Source organism: Schistocerca nitens, chromosome 4, assembly GCF_023898315.1.
Source record: "Schistocerca nitens isolate TAMUIC-IGC-003100 chromosome 4, iqSchNite1.1, whole genome shotgun sequence".
Lineage (NCBI taxonomy): Eukaryota > Metazoa > Arthropoda > Insecta > Orthoptera > Acrididae > Schistocerca > Schistocerca nitens.
The window spans coordinates 696,072,671-696,095,129 of record NC_064617.1 but is presented as its reverse complement, the minus strand read 5'-3'; positions in this window follow the sequence as shown (position 1 = coordinate 696,095,129).

Genomic DNA, 22,459 nt, shown 5'->3' with positions numbered 1-22,459 from the left:
ATCTACAAATTGTTACAAGCATTTTTAACAATTTCTGTATTCAAAATCTACATAACATTCAAAGAACACACCTATTTTATACATCAGTATACAATGGCATCTTTCTCGATAAAAGAACACAAGAAAGGTAACTAAGCTTTAGAGAGAGCGTCACAGGCTCTTACAACATTCACGGCTACAAGAAGACATAGAGAGTAATATCTAAACCTTCACTATTTATAAGCAATGTAATATACTAATATACATCTTTGTTATGTTTTTAATTATCATTTTCTGCTTCGGTTTCGCCGACCACAGACGTTATTTGCAAAATGGTCATACATAATATTACACAAACATAAATATGAAAAATAGTTATTTTCTTTTTTACATAATCCACATAATCGATAACTGTTCATACAGAAATGAAATATAACACAGATAAATGTTTTTTTTTACATATATTACACCGATTTTACAAATGTCTTGCCAGGAGACGTCACAGTATCTAGTCTTCTTTCAATACACCAATTCACCAATAGCTAAGCCCAGCTATCTGCAACCTTTTTTAGATTACATCGTTATGACGTTGTAACGTAACTTTCATGACGCCGTGTATCTTGTGTGTCGAGTTGAGATATGATGCTAATTTATTATGTTCAGTTGCAAGCTCTTCATCGTTTAGCGATCTGGTCGGCGCTGTTTAGTCCAGAAGGATACCTTGTTTGTCATCAAGATCAGTTAACAGCCGACATACAGACATGGCGTGTCACTCTTTATCACGTTCCGCCTCTCATACTGGCACGTAGTGCGACCACGAACACGTTCTCCGAGAAACAAACTAGACGACATTCCTCGGGCCAAATAAGACACGGGCTCTCTAGTTACGGAGGCAAAGGCAAGGACTGGCGGATCGCCAAGACGGAAAGTCTTTTGTCAGACATCACACAATTGCTTCTCAACGTCCCAGATATCTAATCAGCTTGAATCTTATCAGATATCAGCTGAGCTCTGACGAGTCTCTTCTCTTTACTCAAGGACTGGCTGAGTTGTTAGTCAACAGGAAAGTCACACTACTTCAATGGCAGATCTGAGTCAATATATGCGTGAAAATACGTTACAATACTTCAGGCTGCTTTTCTTAACAACTTGGGCGTTAATTATTCGTAAATAAACGTTTTCAGAATGAAGAAGCGTCTAATGTAATCCATACAGACCCGTTTTGCATCTGAAAAAAGTCCAAATGTGTGTGAATTCCTAAGGGACCAAACAGCTGAGGTCATCGGTCCATAGACTTACACACTACTTAAACTAACTTATGCTAAGAACGACACACACACCCATGTCCGAGGGAGGACTCGAACCTCCGGCGGGTCGGCTTGTATCTGAAGCCAAACACCAAGCGATTAGCGAAATTTACTGTTTTCACGCTTAAAATGCACAATAACAAAGATACTGCCAAGTAAAAAAACACTTTGGTGATTTTGAAGGCTGAAGCATTATCAAATTTAATTGAATGTCATGGGAAATGTTCGCTCACGACATCCAGAATACAGTGGATAATAGAACGAGTAGTGAATCCTAGTCTGATGCCCTGTTTGCTGACTTCCAGAACGCATTCGATGCTGTCCCCTACTAAACAAGCTACGTGCCTAAGTAATGGCCCAGGAGATACACGTACAGAGTGAGTTACTGGAGAAAAAGGAATTGCATTGCAATGAGTGAGGAGCAGAAGGTTTTAATACCTATCTGTCGCTATACAAACAATATCTACATCTATATGAGTACTCTGGAATTCTTTACTTAAGTGCCTGGCAGAGGATTCTTCGAATCACCTTCAGACTATTTCTCTCTCGTTCCACTCTCTAACAGTGCGTGGAAAGAATGAACACTTATATTTTTCTGTGCGATCTCTGATTTCTCTTATTTTAGGACGATGATCGTATCTCCCCGTGTAAGTCTTCGGCAGTAAAATATTTTCGCAATCATAGGAGAAAGCTGGTGAATGAAATTTCGTGAGAAGATCTCGCTGCAACGAAGAAACGCCTTTGTTTTAATGATTATCACCCCAATTCGCGTATCATATCAGTGAGACTTCTCCCCTCTTTAGTGATAATACAAAACGAGCTGACCTTCTTTGGACTTTTTCGATGTTCTCCATCACTCCTATCAGGTAAGGATCCTGTACCGCACAGCAATACTCTAGAAAAGGACGGACAAGCGTAGTGTAGGCAGTCTCTTTAGCAGATCTTTTGCATCTTCTCAACGTTCAGCTAATAAAACGCAGTCTTTGGTTTTCCCTCCCCACAGCATTATTTATGTGGTCGTTCAAATTTAAGTTGTTTATAGCTGTAATTCCTAGATATTTAGTTGAACTGACAGCCTTTAAATTCGTATGATTTATCGTGTAACGTAAATTTAACGGGTTTCTTCTCGTACTTACCTGGACGATCTCACGCTTTTCGCTATTCAGAGACAATTGCTAATTTTCGCACAATCACATTACGTGTCCAATTCACTTTGTAATTCGTTTTGATCTTCTGTTGACTTGGACGATAAATGACCGTATCATCTGTAAACACTCTAAGAGGGCTGTTCAGATTGGCTTCTAAACCGTTAATATACATTAGGAACAGCAGAGGGCTATAATAACTCCTTGTAAAACGCCACATATCACTTCTGTTTCACGTAATAATGTAATAGCTTTTGCGTAGATTAAGATGTCCGTATATCTGCATATACATCTGCAACCATACGCTGCAAACCACTGTGAACTGCATGGCAAAGGGTACTTCCCCGTTGCACTAGTTCTTAGGACTTCTTCCCATTCTGTTCGCATGTGGAGAACAGGGAAAACGATTGTTTGAATGCTTCTGTGTGCACTTTAATTATCCGAAATCTTGTCCTCCTGCTTGTTACGGGAGTGACACCTAGGGGGTTCGAAGTTCCTTGCTTTTGGTTTTTGAAACTTTGTAAGTAGGTGTTCACGGATAGCTTGCAAATATTTTCAAGCGTCTACAATTTCAGTTTTTGCAGCGTCTCCGTCGCCCTCTCCATGCGTCAGAGAAACTTGTGACGATTCGCTCTGCACTTCTTTCTACACTATTGTATTCAAATACAGACATATGTAAACAGGCAGAATACGTCATTGCGGTCGGCAACGCCTATATAAGACAAAAGGTGTCTGGCGCAGTTGTTAGATGGGTTACTACTGTTACAATGGCAGGTTATCAAGATTTAAGTGAGTTTAAACATAGTGTTATAATTGGCGCAAGAGCGATAGGACGCAGCATCTCCGAGGCAGCGATGAAGTGGGGATTTTCCAGTACGACCATTTCACGAGTGTACCGTGAATGTCAGGAATCCGGTAAAACATCAAATCTCCGACATCGCTGCGGCCGGGACCAACGACGACTGAAGAGAATCGTTCAACGTGACCGAAGTGCAACTCTTCCACAAATTGCTGCAGATTTGAATGCTGGGCCATCAACAAGCGTCAACTTGCGAACCATTCAATGAAACATCATCGATATCGGCTTTCGAAACCGAAGTCTCACTCGTGTACCCTTGATGACAGCACTACACGAAGCTTTACGCCTCGCCTAGGCCCGTCAACATCGACACGGGACTGTTGATGACTGGAAACATGTTGCCTGCTCGGATGAGTCTCGTTTCAGATTGTACCGAACGGATGGACACGTACGGGTATGGAAACAAGCTCATGAATCCATGGATCCTGCATGTTGGCAGGGCGCTGTTCAAGCTGGCGGAGGCTCTGTAATGGTGTGTGGCGTGTGCAGTTGGAGTAATACGTAGCCCTTAATACGTCTAGATACGAATCTGGCAGGTGAGAAGTACGTAAGCATCCTGTCTGATCATCTGCGTCAATTCATGCCCATGTGCATTCCGACGGACTCGGTCAATTCCAGCAGGACAATGCGACACCCCACATGTCCAGAATTGCTACAGAATGACTGCAGGAATACTCTTTTGAGTTTACAGACTTTCGCTGGCCACCAAACTCCACAGACATGAAAATTATTGAGCATATCTTGGATGCCTTGCAACGTGCTGCTTAGAAAAGACCTCCACCCCGTCGTACTCTTATGGATTTATGGACAGCCCTGCAGGATTCATGGTGTCAATTCCATCCAGCACTACGTCAGACATTAGTCGAGTCCACGCCACGTCGTGTTGCAGCGCTTCTGTGTGCTCACGGGGACCCTACACGACATTAGGCTGGTTTACCAGTTTCTTTGGTTCTTCAGTGTACAAAAGGCAATTCGAGAAGAATGCTTGACACGGGTGAGGCAGCGAGTTGAGACACAGGCCTTCCTTTCGTTGCCTTAACGCACGCATCAGTTCTTAGTCTGTTGGCCTAATATTGGCCGTCCGAAAAGTATTGCCATATTGCCGCAATTCATTCAGCCTGGATGTGTTTCATTATTCATCGTTAATGGTCTCTCAGCTTACTTTATTTTTGCAAGTACGGCACCACTGAGAAAGAGGAAAGTTAGATGAAACGTGCAGGCGAATATCACCCCACATTCTGTGGAAGAAGCGGAAGAGGAAGCCCTATTATTGCCGATATTTCAACTGGCTATAACGAAACGTGTATTGTGGTTAAAAACTCATTTCAATAGTTTCATATACAGTACCAGTATGAATTTAAAAAATTGATATTGCTGCTAATGAACCCATTAACACACAATGGAGAATTTGACTGATGTTATTTCGGAAATATCAATACACAGAAGATGTTAGACAATTTAGTATATTTATGTCGCTATCGAGATAGAATATTGACCTAACTTCGTTTATGAAATTGATTTTAGAATGGCACGTACTGTCGTGTGCGGGATACGTCAGCAGCCTGAGTGCCGCATCCTTGTCGCAGGCATTCTTCTCAAATGCAGACAGCATACGATCAATGTGCTCTGTCACTCCTATTTGATATGATGATGATGATGATGAGGTCCCATACTCCGAGGAGCGTAGGGGGACGATGTGGGAGACCCGCACCGCCGACTACGCATGGTCCAAGCGGAGGTGGTTTGCCATTGCCTTCCACATTGACATAGGGCACACACATTTCAGTAATATTATAGGATGGATCGCATGAGTGTTTTGTAGGCAATCTCCTTCTATTGGCTGATTGCATTTCCCTGGTATTTTACCAGTGAATCGAAATTTGCCACTTGCTTCACCTACGCTTGAGCCTATGTGCTCGTTCCATTTCATATCCCTACAACATGTTACATCAATGTAGTTGACCGATTCCAGCAGCGACTCGTTCATGTTGTAGTCATAGTATACTCCTTTCTTTTTCTTTTCTTGAAGTGCACAATTTTACATTTTCGAAGGTTTAAAGCAGGCCGCCAGTCTCTTTTTCATTACAATGACTTTACTTTACAAATCGTTTAGAGCGTTTTTCGTTTCTTCAAAAATATATCATAAAATTATGTGTCCTTTCGTTGGCAAAATGCTCTGGAGTCATATCAGCACTACCCACAATCAATGCGCATGACTGGAGACCACTAATTTGTGTTCCTTCCTAGAATTCAGTTTCTTAATTAAAACTTTCTATTATAGTGAAGTGCATTTTGCACGAAGGACGCCAAATATTCTTCTTGTTTCCGTTTTTAAATTTACAGATACGACATCTAAGAGCTGAAAGCAAGGGATTTAGAATTTTCCTTCATTTGTTCCGTTTGATATCCACACTCACTCATTTATTTAATTTCTGAAGACATTTGTACCTATGTACTAGAGTCGGGCATGTACTTCATGAATCAACATCATTGTTTAGATTATATTACATTAGATTTACTTTCATTCCACTTGATCCGTAGTGAGGAAGTCCTTCAGGATGTAGAACATGTCAGAAAAACAATAATACATGACAAATATTTAAAACTAAAACAAATACGCTAATGACCTTTCACTTTAATGCACTAAATTTAAAATTAGAAAAGTGTTTTTTATTTATAAGGCAATAAACATACAATAGAACAACTACAATACTTATTTACAATGAACACATTACTGAAAAGCTGTTGCTTTTACTGAGAAATTCATCAATGGAATAGAAAGAGTGGGACACTAATAAATGCTTTAGGCTTCTCTTAAACTGAATTTCATTGACTGTTAAGCTTTCTATGGCTGCTGGCAAGTTATTGAAAATGTGTGTTCCTGAATAATGCTCACTTTTTTGTACAAGAATAAGTGACTTTAAATCCTTCTGAAGATTATTCTTATTTCTAGTATTGGGTCCATGAACTGAGCTGTTGGTTTGAAAAAGTAATATATTTTTAGTGACGAATTTCATTAAGGAATAAATATATTGGGAGGCAGTAGTTAGTATCTCCAGTTCCCTAAACAGGCCTCTGCAAGATGTTCTTGAGTTCACACCACATATAACTCTTATTGCACGTTTTTTTGCTCAAAAAACTTTAGCTTGGCTTGATGAATTACCCCAAAAAATAATCCCATATAACATTGTGGAGTGAACGTAAGCATAGTGTGCCACCTTCTTGATTTTTATATCTCCTATGTCTGACAGAATTCGCATGGCAAATAGAGATTTGTTTGGATGCTTCAGCAGTTCTGTGGTGTGCTCCTTCCAGTTGAACTTATTATCAAACTGTAATCCCAAGAATTAACATTGTCCACTTCTATCTACTTCTCATCATGTTATACGTATGCTCGTGGGACACCCCTTACAAATTCTGAACTGCATGTAGTGTGTTTTTTCAAAGTTTAGTGACAAAGGATTAGCTAGGAACCAGTGATTAATGTCCACAAATATTTTATTAGCCGTTTTTTTAAGCCTACATTTGATTTGCTACTTACTGCAATGTTTGTATCACTGGCAAATAAAACGAACTTGGCATCTGGTAATGTTACTGATGAAAGGTCATTGATATACAGAAGAAAAAGTAAGGGACCTAAGATGGAACCTTGTGGGACCCCACATGTAATTAGTTTCCAGTTGGATGATGCCTGACGGCTTACTACATGTCTCTTTCCTAATAACATCCTTTGTTTCCTGCCAGAGATATAAGATTTTAACCATTTTACATCATTTCCTGTTACACCATAATATTCTAATTTACTTAAAAGGGTATTGTGATTTACACAGTGAGATGCCTTTGACAGATCACAAAATATACCAGTTGCCTCCAATTTTTTGTCTAACGAATTAAGTACATTTTCACTGTAAGTGTAGATAGCCTTCTCAATATCAGAACCCTTTAGAAATCGGAACTGCGACTTTGACAGTACGTTATTTGTGATAAGATGGTTATAAAGCCAATTGTACATTAAATTTTCTAAAATTTTTGAGAATGCTGGAAAACGTGCAATTGGACGGAAATTTGATGCTATTTATTTATCTCCCTTCTTAAATAGTGGCTTAACTTCAGCATATTTCAACCATTCAGGAAATATTCCACTAATAAACGACTGGTTACACACATAGCTTAATATGTTATTTAACTTAGAATTACATTCTTTAATTAACCTTGTTGATATTTCATCATGCCCACTAGTTGTTTTTGATTTTAAAGATTTTATTATGGACATTACTTCTGCTGGGGTAGTGAGGGCCAAATTCATATTATGGAAGTTACGTGAAATATCTGGTCTGAGGTATCTCATGGCAGCATCTACAGAACCTGACAACACAATCTTTTCAGTAACAGTTATATTGTTAAAAATTTCTACAACACTATACACATCTGTCACCATTGTATCATTTACTCTTAATGCTATTTGTCCCTCTTCATGTGTGGTTCTACCAGTCTCCTCCTTCACTATATCCCATATTGTCTTTATTTTGTTATCTCACATGACTATCTTTTCCTTGCAATATATTTATTTTGATGTCCATTTTACGGTCTTCAATAATTTGCAGTATTTATTGTAATGTGCTATAGCATCAATATCAGAACTGTTTCGGATTGACAGATACAGTTTTCTTTTTGTTCTACAAGATACCTCTATTCCTTGAGTAATCCATGGTTTCTTTGTAGACTTTACTCTAACCTTCGATAGTTTTGGGGGAAAAGAGTGTTGAAATAAGGTAAGCAGTTTATTAGCAAAAATGTTATGGTTTTCATTCATGCCATGAGTACTATAATCATCACTCCAGTGAATGTCTCTGAGGAGTATCTTAAAATAATCAATTTCTGGCTTATTGATTACCCTCTTGAGTTCAGATTTAACAGAGTTCATATCCTGTTCAGTATTAACATTTAACAGAAGGAACAGCATGTCATGGTCTGAGAGGCCATTGACTATTGGTTTTGTAATATAATTTTGTTCATTGGATTTCCCTATAAAGGTTTTATCAATGGTTGTTTGTGAGCAATTGGCTACCCTAGATGGGAACTTTACAGTGGGAATTAAGTTGAATGATGGTGTTAATAACTCAAATAAGTTCTTATTGGGAGAATCTTTAAGGAAATCTACGTTGAAGTCACCAGAAACCACTATTTCTTTGTTTTTGGTTGTTAAGTGGGCCAGTACAGCTTTAAGGTGGTTTATGAACAGATTAAAGTTACCTGCAGGTGCTCGATATACTCTTAATATTATGAAGGATTTTTATGAAATTCTACTTCTGTTTTACATATTTCCATATGCTATTCTAGGCAAAATTTATGAATGTCTATGTTCTCAAATTTATGAGAGTTCCTGATGAATGTGGCAATCCCTCCTTTCTCCATTTCTGCTCTACAAAAGTGAGATGCTAACCTAAATCCTGTATCAGTGGTCACGTGATGTTCAGAGAGGCAAATTATGTCAGCCGGGTATGAGGACTCTGATTCATCTAAGCAGATAATTAGTTCATTAATTTTATTTCTCAGTCCTCGAATATTTTGATGCAATAAAGATAGCTGACATTTCACATTGACTGAGTGAAAACTGGGTAGAGTTGAAATGCTGATGTAATAAGCTAGAATTGTTTTTTGGTTTCTTTCTCAAACAGAAGGTTTGTCTCAATCCTAACCTCTCTTAAAACTTGGTTTCTTTCTGTCCTCCCTACCCTAAAAAAGGGTCTTTTCTGAACCCTATAACCACTGGTATTTTATCACTCATGACAGTGCCTCCCTCTTTAACTTCCCTGCTATTTTCCCAGCCAGTTTACCCTTCCCTTTCCTGTTCAGGTGGAGGCCATACCTAGTATAATCCCACCTACTGAGAGAATCAACAGGAACCACACCAATGTGTGACCATGCATCCGACATAAGCAGCTATTCCAACTCCAAATTAACTCTCGTTACAGAAGAGTTCAAATGAGGTCGGTCATGGCGCCCAAAAACAGATACAAACTCAACACTAGTATGCTTCGATGCTGATGCAATCTTTGCCAGGTCACACTTTACACTGTATCCAGTATCTCTGTCAATACTACATGGTGAGCACAAAGTCTTGCCCTGATTGTAACAGTTTATAACAGAATAACCGTTTGACATAATAATTTACATTTGGTGCCGTTTCATTGGTTAGTGTTACCAGTTCCTTACGTTAGTTACGTTAGTTACGTCAGTTACGTTACGTTAGTTACGTTAGTTACGTTAGTTACTTACGTTAGTAAACCTCAACGTGTGCTCCCTTGGTAGCTCGGAGAATGTCGAGACGGTATTCCAGTTCCCGACAGGTGTTTCGAAACATTTGTTCTGTCACAGTACCCACAGCAGCTTGTTTCCTAGCCTTCAGTTCGTCGACGTCAGCAACTGGTGTGACGAAGACTCTGTCCTTGATATAGCCCCAGAAAAAAAGTCAAGGGGCTTAATGTCTAGAGAGGGGAGTAATGTCCGGATTGGTGGATTGGAAGGAACGGTCCAACACCCTGGCCACCCCGCTCTCCAAACTTTACTCCCCTTAATTTTTTTGTTGAGCTATATCAAGGACAGAGTCTTCGTCACACCAGTTGCTGACGTCGATGAACTGAAGGCTAGGATACAAGCTGCTGTCGGTGCTGTGATAGAACACATGTTACGAAACACCTGGAACTGGAATACCGCCTCGTCATTCTCTGAGCTACCAAGGGAGCACACGTTGAGGTTTACTAACGTAAGTGGTCTTTAAAAAAACTAGTAACACTAACCTTTGTAACGAAATCAAATCAGCATTATAAATTTTTTATAATGAGGGCAAGACTTTGTGCTCACCCTGTATTACCTGGTCCACCCACTGTAACCACGGGGTCTTCCTTAGTGAAATCTTTGCAAAGTGATCCTAAATCCTGACGTCTGCTCCAGACCAGCACTAAGTTTAAAAAAATTGGTGAACTGGTATTCTGATCCTAGTTCATCCTGCAAAAGTTGGCCAACACCTCTTCCATGGGAACTACCTAACAGCAACACTTCCTTTCTCTTTACTGATGTCCCTACATTCTTACTTTTCTTGTTAATACCATAGTGACCAATGCCACGCTTCAAACTATTAACGAAGGTCAGAACATGCAGAATAGATTAGCAGATATGAAGTGGCTCGAAAACTTTAAGTAGTAGACCCCAGGAAGTTGTCCTGCATGGCGAGTGTTAGTCAGAGAGAAGGGTATCGTCAGGAGTCTTTCAGGGAAGCGTGTTCTCTGTATATAAAAGTGATCTGACGGGTAGGGTGTGCAGCAATCTGTGATTTTTTGCTAATGACGCTGTAGTGTACGGAACAGTGTCCTAACTGAGTGGCTGTAGTAAGTTACAGGATGACTTGGAAAGATTTCTGTTCGACGGAAGGAATAGCAGCTGTCCCTAAATGTGGAAAAACTTAAGTTAATGCTGGTGAGTAGTAAAAAGAAGCCAGTACTGTTTGAACAGAGTATTAATAATGTGCTACTTGACACAGTGACGTCAATGAAATACAAGGGACTTTCAATAAACAATGCAACACAGTTTTTCTCGGTCAACTTAGGTTGAAAAATGCGAATTCGTTGTGGGACATTGTGGAATATTCCCGCTTCAGCCCCTTCTGGGATTCTGAGAGGATTATTCTGTTAGATGTTCCCCTCCTGATGCAACGATTAACTCTGAAATGTATTGTGATGCCCTCAGGAAAAAGAAGAAACGACTTCAGTGTGTTCGTTGCCAGAAGAATGAAAACGAATTGCTCCCTTTCTATGAGAACGCAAGGCCTCACACAAGTCTGCGCACCCGAGAGGAGCGCACAAAATTCTTTCCTTTTCTTTCTTTCCTTTGCTACCGCCTTTATACCGCATTGTGCGCAGGGTCGGCAGGGTTAAGTACGGAATTGCCATGGTTAATTGTAAAGGGTGGCCGGATGCCATTCCTGCCGCCACCCCATATCCCCCGGGACGGAAGTAGTGTACCCCAGCTGTCTGCGTCTAGTGTTGTTGTTGTGATCTTCAGTCCTGAGACTGGTTTGATGCAGCTCTCCATGCTACTCTATCCTGTGCAAGCTTCTTCATCTCCCAGTACCTCCTTCTGAATCTGCTTAGTGTATTGATCTCTTGGTCTCTCTCTACGATTTTTACCCTCCACGCTGCCCTCCAATGCTAAATTTGTGATCCCTTGATGCCTCAAAACATGTCCTACCAACCGATCCCTTCTTCTAGTCAAGTTGTGCCACTAACTTCTCTTCTCCCCAATCCTATTCAATACCTCCTCATTAGTTACGTGATCTACCCACCTTATCTTCAGCATTCTTCTGTAGCACCACATTTCGAAAGCTTCTATTCTCTTCTTGTCCAAACTATTTATCGTCCATGTTTCACTTCCATACATGGCTACACTCCATACAAATACTTTCAGAAACGACTTCCTGACACTTAAATCTATACTCGATGTTAACAAATTTCTCTTCTTCAGAAACGATTTCCTTGCCATTGCCAGTCTACATTTTATTTCCTCTCTACTTCTACCATCATCAGTTATTTTGCTCCCCAAATAGCAAAACTCCTTTACTACTTTAAGTGTCTCATTTCCTAATCTAATTCCCTCAGCATCACCCGATTTAATTTTACTACATTCCATTATCCTTGTTTTGCTTTTGTTGATGTTCATCTTATATCCTCCTTTCAAGACACTGTTCATTCTGTTCAACTGCTCTTCCAAGTCCTTTGCTGTCTCTGACAGAATTACAATGTCATCGGCGAACCTCAAAGTTTTTACTTCTTCTCCATGAATTTTAATTCCTACTCCGAATTTTTCTTTTGTTTCCTTCACTGCTTGCTCAATATACAGATTGAATAACATCGGGGAGAGGCTACAACCCTGTCTCACTCCCTTCCCAACTACTGCTTCCCTTTCATACTCCTCGACTCTTATAACTGCCATCTGGTTTCTGTACAAATTGTAAATAGCCTTTCGCTCCCTGTATTTTACCCTTGCCACCTTCAGAATTTGAAAGAGAGTATTCCAGTTAACATTGTCAAAAGCTTTCTCTAAGTCTACAAATGCTAGAAACGTAGGTTTGCCTTTTCTTAATCTTTCTTCTAGGATAAGTCGTAAGGTTAGTATTGCCTCACGTGTTCCAACATTTCTACGGAATCCAAACTGATCTTCCCCGAGGTCCGCTTCTACCAGTTTTTCCATTCGTCTGTAAAGAATTCGCGTTAGTATTTTGCAGCTGTGACTTATTAAACTGATAGTTCGGTAATTTTCACATCTGTCAACACCTGCTTTCTTTGGGATTGGAATTATTATATTCTTCTTGAAGTCTGAGGGTATTTCGCCTGTCTCATACATCTTGCTCACCAGATGGTAGAGTTTTGTCATGACTGGCTCTCCCAAGGCCATCAGTAGTTCTAATGGAATGTTGTCTATTCCCAGGGCCTTGTTTCGGCTCAGGTCTTTCAGTGCTCTGTCAAACTCTTCACGCAGTATCTTATCTCCCATTTCGTCTTCATCTACATCCTCTTCCATTTCCATAATATTGTCCTCAAGTACATCGCCCTTGTATAAACCCTCTATATACTCCTTCCACCTTTCTGCCTTCCCTTCTTTGCTTAGAACTGGGTTGCCACCTGAGCTTTTGATATTCATACAAGTGGTTCTCTTCTCTCCAAAGGTCTCTACTGTAGGCAGTATCTATCTTACCCCTAGTGAGACAAGCCTCTACATCCTTACATTTATCCTCTAGCCATGCCTGCTTAGCCATTTTGCACTTCCTGTCGATTTCATTTTTGAGACGCTTGTATTCCTTTTTGCCTGCTTCATTTACTGCATTTTTATATTTTCTCCTTTCATCAATTAAATTCAATATTTCTTCTGTTACCCAAGGATTTCTATTAGCCCTCGTCTTTTTACCTACTTGATCCTCTGCTGCCTTCACTACTTCATCCCTCAGAGCTACCCATTCTTCTTCTACTGTATTGCTTTCCCCCATTCCTGTCAATTGTTCCCTTATGCTCTCCCTGAAACTCTGTACAACCTCTGGTTTAGTCAGTTTATCCAGGTCCCATCTCCTTAAATTCCCACCTTTTTGCAGTTTCTTCAGTTTCAATCTGCAGTTCATAACCAATAGATTGTGGTCAGAATCCACATCTGCCCCTGGAAATGTCTTGCAATTTAAAACCTGGTTCCTAAATCTCTGTCTTACCATTATATAATCTATGTGATACCTTTTAGTATCTCCAGGATTCTTCCAGGTATACAACTGCGTCTAGTGTAAATCGTGAAATAGTGTGAATGTGTGTCAAATGTCTGCGAGTCGTGTAACTGAGGCGGGACTTGGGGACTAGCCCGGTATTCACCTAGGAGGATGTGGAAAACCGCCTAAAAACCACATCCAGGCTGGCTGGCACACCGGCTGGCTGTCGTCGTAAATCCGCCAGGCGGATTCGATCCGGGGCCGGCGCGCCTACCCGAGTCCAGGAAGCAGCGCATTAGCGCTCTCGGCTACCCTGGCGGGTGAGCGCGCAAAACTCTATTAGACTGTAAACATATAACACGTCAGTGTCAGTTGCAAATATGAACCAATCTCTACCTAGGTTTCAGCCAAAATGTGGTTTTTATTTGCAACTGAGGCTGACGTCTTATATGTTTAATTATCACAGTTGCTGACGGGGCTGCACGATGTTAAAAATTCTTCTATTAGACTGTTCTTCCTCAACGACCTTCCGACTTCCAGCCCTTCGGCCCAATTAAGGCTGCTCTCTGCGGGAAACTACGTGGGTGATGGAGTGGTTACTAATTCAGCAAGATGATGGCTCCGACGTCGACCAGTAGAGTGTTACCATGAGGGCATACAGGCCTTCCCAGTAAGATGGTGTAAGACCGTCACACTGAACGGAGATTATGTTGAAACATGGGGTTTTGTAGCCACAAGAATGGGGAATAATATTGTGTCCTGGAACCCTAATAAAATTAACTTTCTTTCAGAGAAAAATTTGTGTTGCATTACTTGATGAACGACCCTAGTATCTAGCCGTAACGCCGCAAAGAGATATGAAATAGAACAAGCAGGTAAGGTCGGTAGTAGGGAAGATGAATGGTTGATTTCGCTTCATTAGAAGAATTCTAAGAAAGTGTACCTCGTCTATGTATAAAGAAGACCGTGTACAGAACACCTGGGTGGCCTGTTCTTGAGTAATGCTCGAGTATTTGGTGTCCCCACGAGATGGGATTAATTTAAGACATTGAAGCTATTCGGAGGTAGTTTCGATTAACACACGAGTATTATGGAAATTCTCCGTGAATTCAAATGGAAATCCCTGGGGGCTGAAGACGTTCTTTCGGGAAACGCTACTGAGAAATTTTAGCGAACCATCATTTGCGACAGACTCCAGAAGGATTTTACTGTCACCAATGTTCATCTCGTGTAAAGACAGCGAAGACAACATAAGAGAAGTCAGGGATCGTATGGAAACATACGGGCAGTCGTTTTCCACTCGCTCTATTGGCGAGTGGAGCAGAAAACAGAATGACAGGTAGTAGTACAAGCTGCCCAAGACCGTGCACCGTATGGCGGCTTGCGGAGAATGTACACTACTGGCCATTAAAATTGCTACACCACGAAGATGACGTACTACAGACGCGAAATTTAACCGACAGGAAGACGATGCTGTGATATGCAAATGATTAGCTTTTCAGAGCATTCATACAAGGTTGGCGTCGGTGGCGACTCCTACAACGTGCTGACACGAGGAAAGTTTCCAACCGATTTCCCATACATAAACAGCAGTTGACCGGCGTTGCCTGGTGAAACGTTGTTGTGATGCCTCATGTAAGGAGGAGAAATGCGTACCATCACGCTTCCGACTTTGATAAAGGTCTGATTGTAGCCAATCGCGATTGCGGTTTATCGTATCGCAACATTGCTGCTCGCGTTAGTCGAGATCCAATGACTATTAGCAGAATATGGAATCGATGGGTTCAGGAGGGTAATACGGAACGCCTTGATGGACCCCAACGGCCTCGTATCACTAGCAGTCCAATTGACGGGCATCTTATCCGCATGGCTGTAACGGATCGTGCAGCCACGTCTTGATTCCTGAGTCAACAGATGGGGACGTTTGCAAGACCACAACCATCTGCACCAACAGTTCGACGACGTTTGCAGCAGCATGGACTGACTATCAGCTCGGAGACCATGGCTGCGGTTACCCTTGACGCTGTACCACAGACAGGAGCGCCTGCGATGGTGTACTCAACGACGAACCTGGGTGTACGAATGACAAAACGTCATTTTTTCGGATGAATCCAGATTCTGTTTACAGCATCATGATGGTCGCATCCGTGTTTGGTGACATCGTGGTGAACGCACATTGGAAGCGTGTATTCGTCATCGCCATAATGGCGTATCACACGGCGTGATGGTATGGGGTGCCATTGGTTACACGTCTCGGTCACCTCTTGTTCGCATTGACGGCGCTTGGAACAGTGGACGTTACATTCCAGATGTGTTACGACCCGTGGCTCTACCCTTCATTCGATCCCTGCGAAACCATACATTTCAGCAGGATAACGCACGATCGCATGTTGCAGGTGCTGTACAGGCCTTTCTGGTTACAGAAAATGTTCGACTGCTGCCCTGGCCAGCACATTCTCCAGATCTCTCACCAATCGAAAACGTCTGGTCAATGGTGGCCGAGCAACTGGTTCGTCACAATACGGCAGTCACTTCTCTTGATGAACTGTGGTATCGTGTCGAAGCTGCACGGGCAGCTGTACCTGTACACGCCATCCAAGCTCTGTTTGACTCAATGCCCGGGCGTATCAAGGCCATTATTACGGCCAGAGGTGGTTGTTCTGGGTACTGATTTCTCAGGATCTAAGCACCCAAATTGCGTGAAAATGTAATCACATGTCAGTTCTGGTATAATATATTTGTCCAATGAATACCCATTTATCATCTGCATTTCTTCTTGGTGTAGCAATTTTAATGGCCAGTAGTCTATGTAGATGCTGATCAGCCACTGCTGGATAAAACCCACTTCTACATTTACTCATGTATTATAATTTCATTGATACACAGCATATCTTTCAGCGTCACACTCCAATTTCCTTTTCCTGTCTCTTGCAATCCAGAAAAGAACTACCTCTAGCAATCTTTTCCACGATCCCTTTGCCTGACCTCGTCCCACTAACCTACATTTTTTTTTGTTTTTTTGTTTTTTGAGTCGTCGGTCTCCTGGCTGGCTTGATGCGTCCTGCCACGAATTCCTGTCTTGTGCCAACTACTTTATCTCAGAGTAGCTCTTGTACACTACGTCCTCAATTACGTGTTGGATATATTCCAATTTCTCTCGTTAGCTATAGTTTTGCCCTCTACATCTGCCTCTAGTACCATGGAAGTTATTCCCTGATGTCTTAGGACACGCCCTATCGTCCTGTCCACACTTCTTGTCTGCGTTCTGTATACGTTTCTTCTTCACCGATTCTGCGAAAACCTCTTCATTTCTTTATTAAAGTTGCACTTACGTCTTCGATTGCGTTGTGTTACCTGATAAATGATTTTGTTTTCTTGGCGCTTCCAATAACCGGCAACATGCGCTTCTGCATTGCTCATTGAGCAATAGTCAGATTTTGAATGCTTTTCACACTAAAGTCGACGTGTCACTGCCATAAGTCAAAACTGGTAGTACATCTTAATTGTAAACTTCTCGTTTCAGAGACGCGTGAATATTAGTTCGGAAACACCTATTTATTATACGAAGAGCTATCTGTTCAGTACACCACGGGATTCTTTGCTAACGAGTACGTTAGGTGATGAGACCAGCTGCGCTGATATCAGTCGTAAGTACAGTTCTGACAATGTTGTCGAGAGCGAGCGAATGGCTTGAACACTATGCAAATCAATACACAACAAGCAACTGAAAACATCTTCGTCGATTACCTGTGAGCGACAGTCCAACAGTAAGACAAGAGAGATTCATAAACACAGCAGGGCCGGCGTAAATGAGAACGTATACGGTGCTCGACCAAATGCTCCGTGCACACTGCGAGCTGACTGATTTGGCGTTATTGTGCATAACTCTACTCATTAGGGCACCTTTGTCAGCACGAGGTTTACCAGGACGGGGCCTCACCTCGCTGACACGATATATTACGGCCGTATCGATATCACAGTGTGGAGGGAACTGGAACTGTTATTTTTCTCCGTATCTGTCCGCCAAGGATACGAATCTCCAGATCATTAGGGTTCCGTGCCTCAACCGGTAAATACAGGTCCTTTACATGATCGCTTTGTTATCCGCCTGTCTGTCCCACTGTTTAGAACGCTTTTTCTCAGCAACGAATACACATACCGAGTTCAAATTTATGTCACATGTTAAGGTCTGTGGTTCCTTGGCTGTGTAAGCATTTTACGCTTCTAAGTCAGTGCAATCAAAAGATACGGCCATTTATGTCACAAATTTTGATACTCGAAAACTCACTCAATAAAACTTTTGGCGTATTTCCCGTTGACCGATAATAATTAAATTTGGCAAGAAGCCAGATTCAAAAAATTTCAAATGGCTCTAAGCACTATGGGACTTAACATCTGAGTCATCAATCCCCTAGACTTAGAACTACTTAAACCTAACTAACCTAAGGACATCACACACATCCATTGTAGTGGGACGCGAAATTGAAGCGTCACCCATCCACCAGTGTCAGCCCAGTTTGCAGGTGAATATAAGTTTAATTTAGTTTTTGTTTATGTATTTTTGTAATATTTGAAATGGCTGTGAATTGTCTAAAGTTTTGTATTTATTTTTTATGTTTCATGTACGGAGAGGGCGGCGCAACGAACGGAGATAGCATCTTCACTGCCGGGACCAGAGAGAAAATTGCTGGCCACTATACGTCGCGGGTCGACAGCCAAAGAGCAACAGAAGATCCTGAAACCGAGTTGTTGCGTCGTGCTTCTAAAATTGAAAAAGAATAAGAATTTGTAATTTTTGTACAACAATGACGTCATAGAAAGTTAATCATGTTGTAAATGTCCAGTTCTGTCTTGTCAAGGCTCAGGTTCACGTCTATATGTAGGAAGATAATAAACTAGTGGATGCTACTAAAGTTTAAATAAGTGTTCCGAGAATTTATTTATGAAGAATTATGTTACGTAACTTATTTGACAAGATTAGTAATTTTTGACAACGTTCATCGCGAGTTTGAATCTCGAAAGTTTATTCAATGTGGATCTAATATTTATTAAATCAGATCACATGCATTAATATAATTTCTGAGAAGAAACAAACATCTAAATTGAAAAAGTTTGCGCAAACCAATTGGCCTGAGTGACGTAATTCTGCGCATACGACTCAAATGATGATGTTTTAATTACAGTTTCGTTCAAGAACCATTTAGAGACAATTTAAAAAGAATTTAAATAATTTTTGAAGTGTGTTGTAACTGACGTAGGTGACGAAGTCTGCACATGGTCATGTTGTTGTTGTTGTGGTCTTCAGTCCTGAGACTGGTTTGATGCAGCTCTCCATGCTACTCTATCCTGTGCAAGCTTCTTCATCTCCCAGTACCTACTGCAACCTACATCCTTCTGAATCTGCTTAGTGTATTGATCTCTTGGTCTCCCTCTACGATTTTTACCCTCCACGCTGCCCTCCAATGCTAAATTTGTGATCCCTTGATGCCTCAAAACATGTCCTACCAACCGATCCCTTCTTCTAGTCAAGTTGTGCCACAAACTTCTCTTCTCTCCAATCCTATTCAATACCTCCTCATTAGTTACGTGATCTACCCACCTTATCTTCAGCATTCTTCGGTAGCACCACATTTCGAAAGCTTCTATTCTCTTCTTGTCCAAACTAGTTATCGTCCATGTCTCACTTCCATACATGGCTACACTCCATACAAATACTTTCAGAAACGACCACATGGTCATATGTCAAAAGAAAATCATTTATACAAAACTTACGCCGTTACACTACACCATGCCTGAGGTAGGATTCGAACCTGTAACCGTAGCAGCAGCGCGGTTCCGGACTGATGCGCCTAGAACCACTCGGCCACAGCGGCCGCCAAGAAGCAAGGTTTCACAGTACAAATAAAAGGAAAAATCCGAAATTGTTAATTTGTAATTATACCACACGAAAAAAATATTTATTTTGTCGATTGTTAGCCGACTTCAGGCTTGAAATTAAAACATTCTCGAAAGTCTTGGAATCCCTGGGACCGATATCTTGCCAATATCAAAGTCGGTCAATATCCTCGATTCCTGGAATGGATAAACTATCCATATAGATACTTAAGTTTTTACGAAACCCTCAGTGCGCGATTCCTACTCCCACCTGGCCGATTTTGTTTCGTTCGTGTTGATTTTTTTTCCTGCCAGATGTAACCTACAACACTAAATAGACGCTTTTATACTTACAGCATGTATTAGCCATCAAATACACTGAAGAGCCGAAGAAACTGGTTCAGCTACCTCATATCGTGTAGGGGCCCCGTGAGCACGCTGAAGTGGCGCAAGACGACATGGCATGGACTCGACTTACGTCTGAAGCAGTGATGGAGTCGGTTGACATCATAAATCCCGCAGGGCTGTCCATAAATTCGTAAGAGTACGAGGGAGTGGAGACCTCCTTTGAACAGCACGTTGCAAGATATCCCTGATTTGCTCAATAATGTTCATGTCTGGGGAGCTTGGTGGCCAGCGCGAGAGTTTAAACTCAGAAGAGTGTTCCTGGGGCCTCTCTGTAGTAATTCTGGACGTGTGGTGTGCCGCGTTGTCCTCCTGGAATTGCCCAAGTCCGAATGATGCAGATGATCAGGCAGCATGCTTTCATACTTACCACCTGTCAGACTCGTAATTAGACATTGCAGCTTTCCCATATCACTCCAAATGTACACATCTCACACCAGTACACAGCCTCCACCAGCTTGAACAATCATCTGCCGACATGCAGGGTCCATGGATTCATAAGACTGTCTCCATATACGTACCCGTCCTTCTGCTCGATACAATTTGAAACGAGACTCGTCCGACCAGGCAACATGTTTCCAGTCATCCACAGTCTAATGTCGGTGCTGATAGGCCCAGGCGAAGCATAAAGCTTTGTGTCGTGCAGTCATCAAAGATACACGAGTGGGCCTTCGGATCCGAAAGCCCATATCAATGATGGTTCGCACGCTCACATTCTTTGATGGCCCAGTACTGAAATCCGCAGCAGTTTGCTGGAGGGTTGCACTTCTGTCACGTTGAACGATTCTTATCAGCCGTCGTTGGTCCCGTTCTTGCAGGATCTTTTTCCGGCCACAGTGACGTCGGAGATTTGATGTTTTACCGGATTCCTGACATTAATGATACACTCGTGAAATGGTCGTAGTGGAAATTCCCCACTTCACCGCTACCTCGGAGATGCCGTGTCCTATCGCTCGTGCGCCGACTATAACACCGCTTTCAAACTCACTTAACCCTTGATAACCTGCCATTGTAGCAGCAGTAACCCATCTAACAACTCTGCCAGACACTTGTTGTCTTATATAGGCGTTGCCGACCGCAGCGCCGTATTTTGCCTGTTTATATATCTCTGTATTTGAATACGCTATGCCAGTCACAGTTTCTTTGTCGCTTCAGTGTATTAATACAGCTGAATTGCAGGACCCTTGCAGCTGGGAATAATTAAAGTCTATAAGAAAATGCACGAAGTAGAAGGAACTAACAGTTGAAGTTCCAGAAGCTTTAGCGTGATGCTCAGTGACACTTAATAATAATGTACGAAAGTTGCTCTCTCAGAGGATTTATCGTTCTGAGTCTTCACTGTCTGCATTCCAACACATGATTGTAAAAATCACGCACTTAATTCGTAAGCGCCGTGGATATGATGACTCTGCGCTTGCTTTGTTTTATTCTGAGTCACATAAAGTTTTATCTGTGACTGACGCTCTTGTCGCTCACGATTTTATCTCTGACACATGCTCATTTACTCCTCATTTTTGCACTAAGTGGTTTAAATTCTGCCAGCGACTCATCTTGAAGAAAAGTTATAAGATTATCAGCTAAAATATCGGAAGGAGAAATAATACTATGCCGGATGCACGCCCGAAAGGTGATGGAATGAAGTTACGAGTGTTCCACACGACACAAGCCATGGTAGCCTGGTTATACTGATGAAATGTTTCGAGTCTGTCACTAAGTCGAAGACTGCTGATAGAGTTACAGGAGAGCGAGACGACTATGTCCTCAGACTCCAATAGCAATGACGGTGAGAAGACAAAGGCTTCGTGTAGCTGGCGGTGATCTGCTTGAGGTGACAGCCTGTAGAGAACCGACTTTCGCTAGCTGTATACCCAGTCGTGTGGCCATTTTCGTAGTTGCCAAGACATTCGACTTGCATGGCTGGCAGCAGATACAGCCCCTTGTGACGGAGTCGATAAACCTATGTTGTTGTTGTTGTGGTCTTCAGTCCTGAGACTGGCTTGATGCAGCTCTCCATGCTACTCTATCCTGTGCAAGCTTCTTCATCTCCCAGTACCTACTGCAACCTACATCCTTCTGAATCTGCTTAGTGTATTGATCACTTGGTCTCCCTCTACGATTTTTACCCTCCACGCTGCCCTCCAATGCTAAATTTGTGATCCCTTGATGCCTCAAAACATGTCCTACCAACCGATCCCTTCTTCTAGTCAAGTTGTGCCACTAACTTCTCTTCTCCCCAATCCTATTCAATACCTCCTCATTAGTTACGTGATCTACCCACCTTATCTTCAGCATTCTTCTGTAGCACCACATTTCGAAAGCTTCTATTCTCTTCTTGTCCAAACTAGTTATCGTCCATGTTTCACATCCATACATGGCTACACTCCATACAAATACACTCCTGGAAATGGAAAAAAGAACACATTGACACCGGTGTGTCAGACCCACCATACTTGCTCCGGACACTGCGAGAGGGCTGTACAAGCAATGATCACACGCACGGCACAGCGGACACACCAGGAACCGCGGTGTTGGCCGTCGAATGGCGCTAGCTGCGCAGCATTTGTGCACCGCCGCCGTCAGTGTCAGCCAGTTTGCCGTGGCATACGGAGCTCCATCGCAGTCTTTAACACTGGTAGCATGCCGCGAC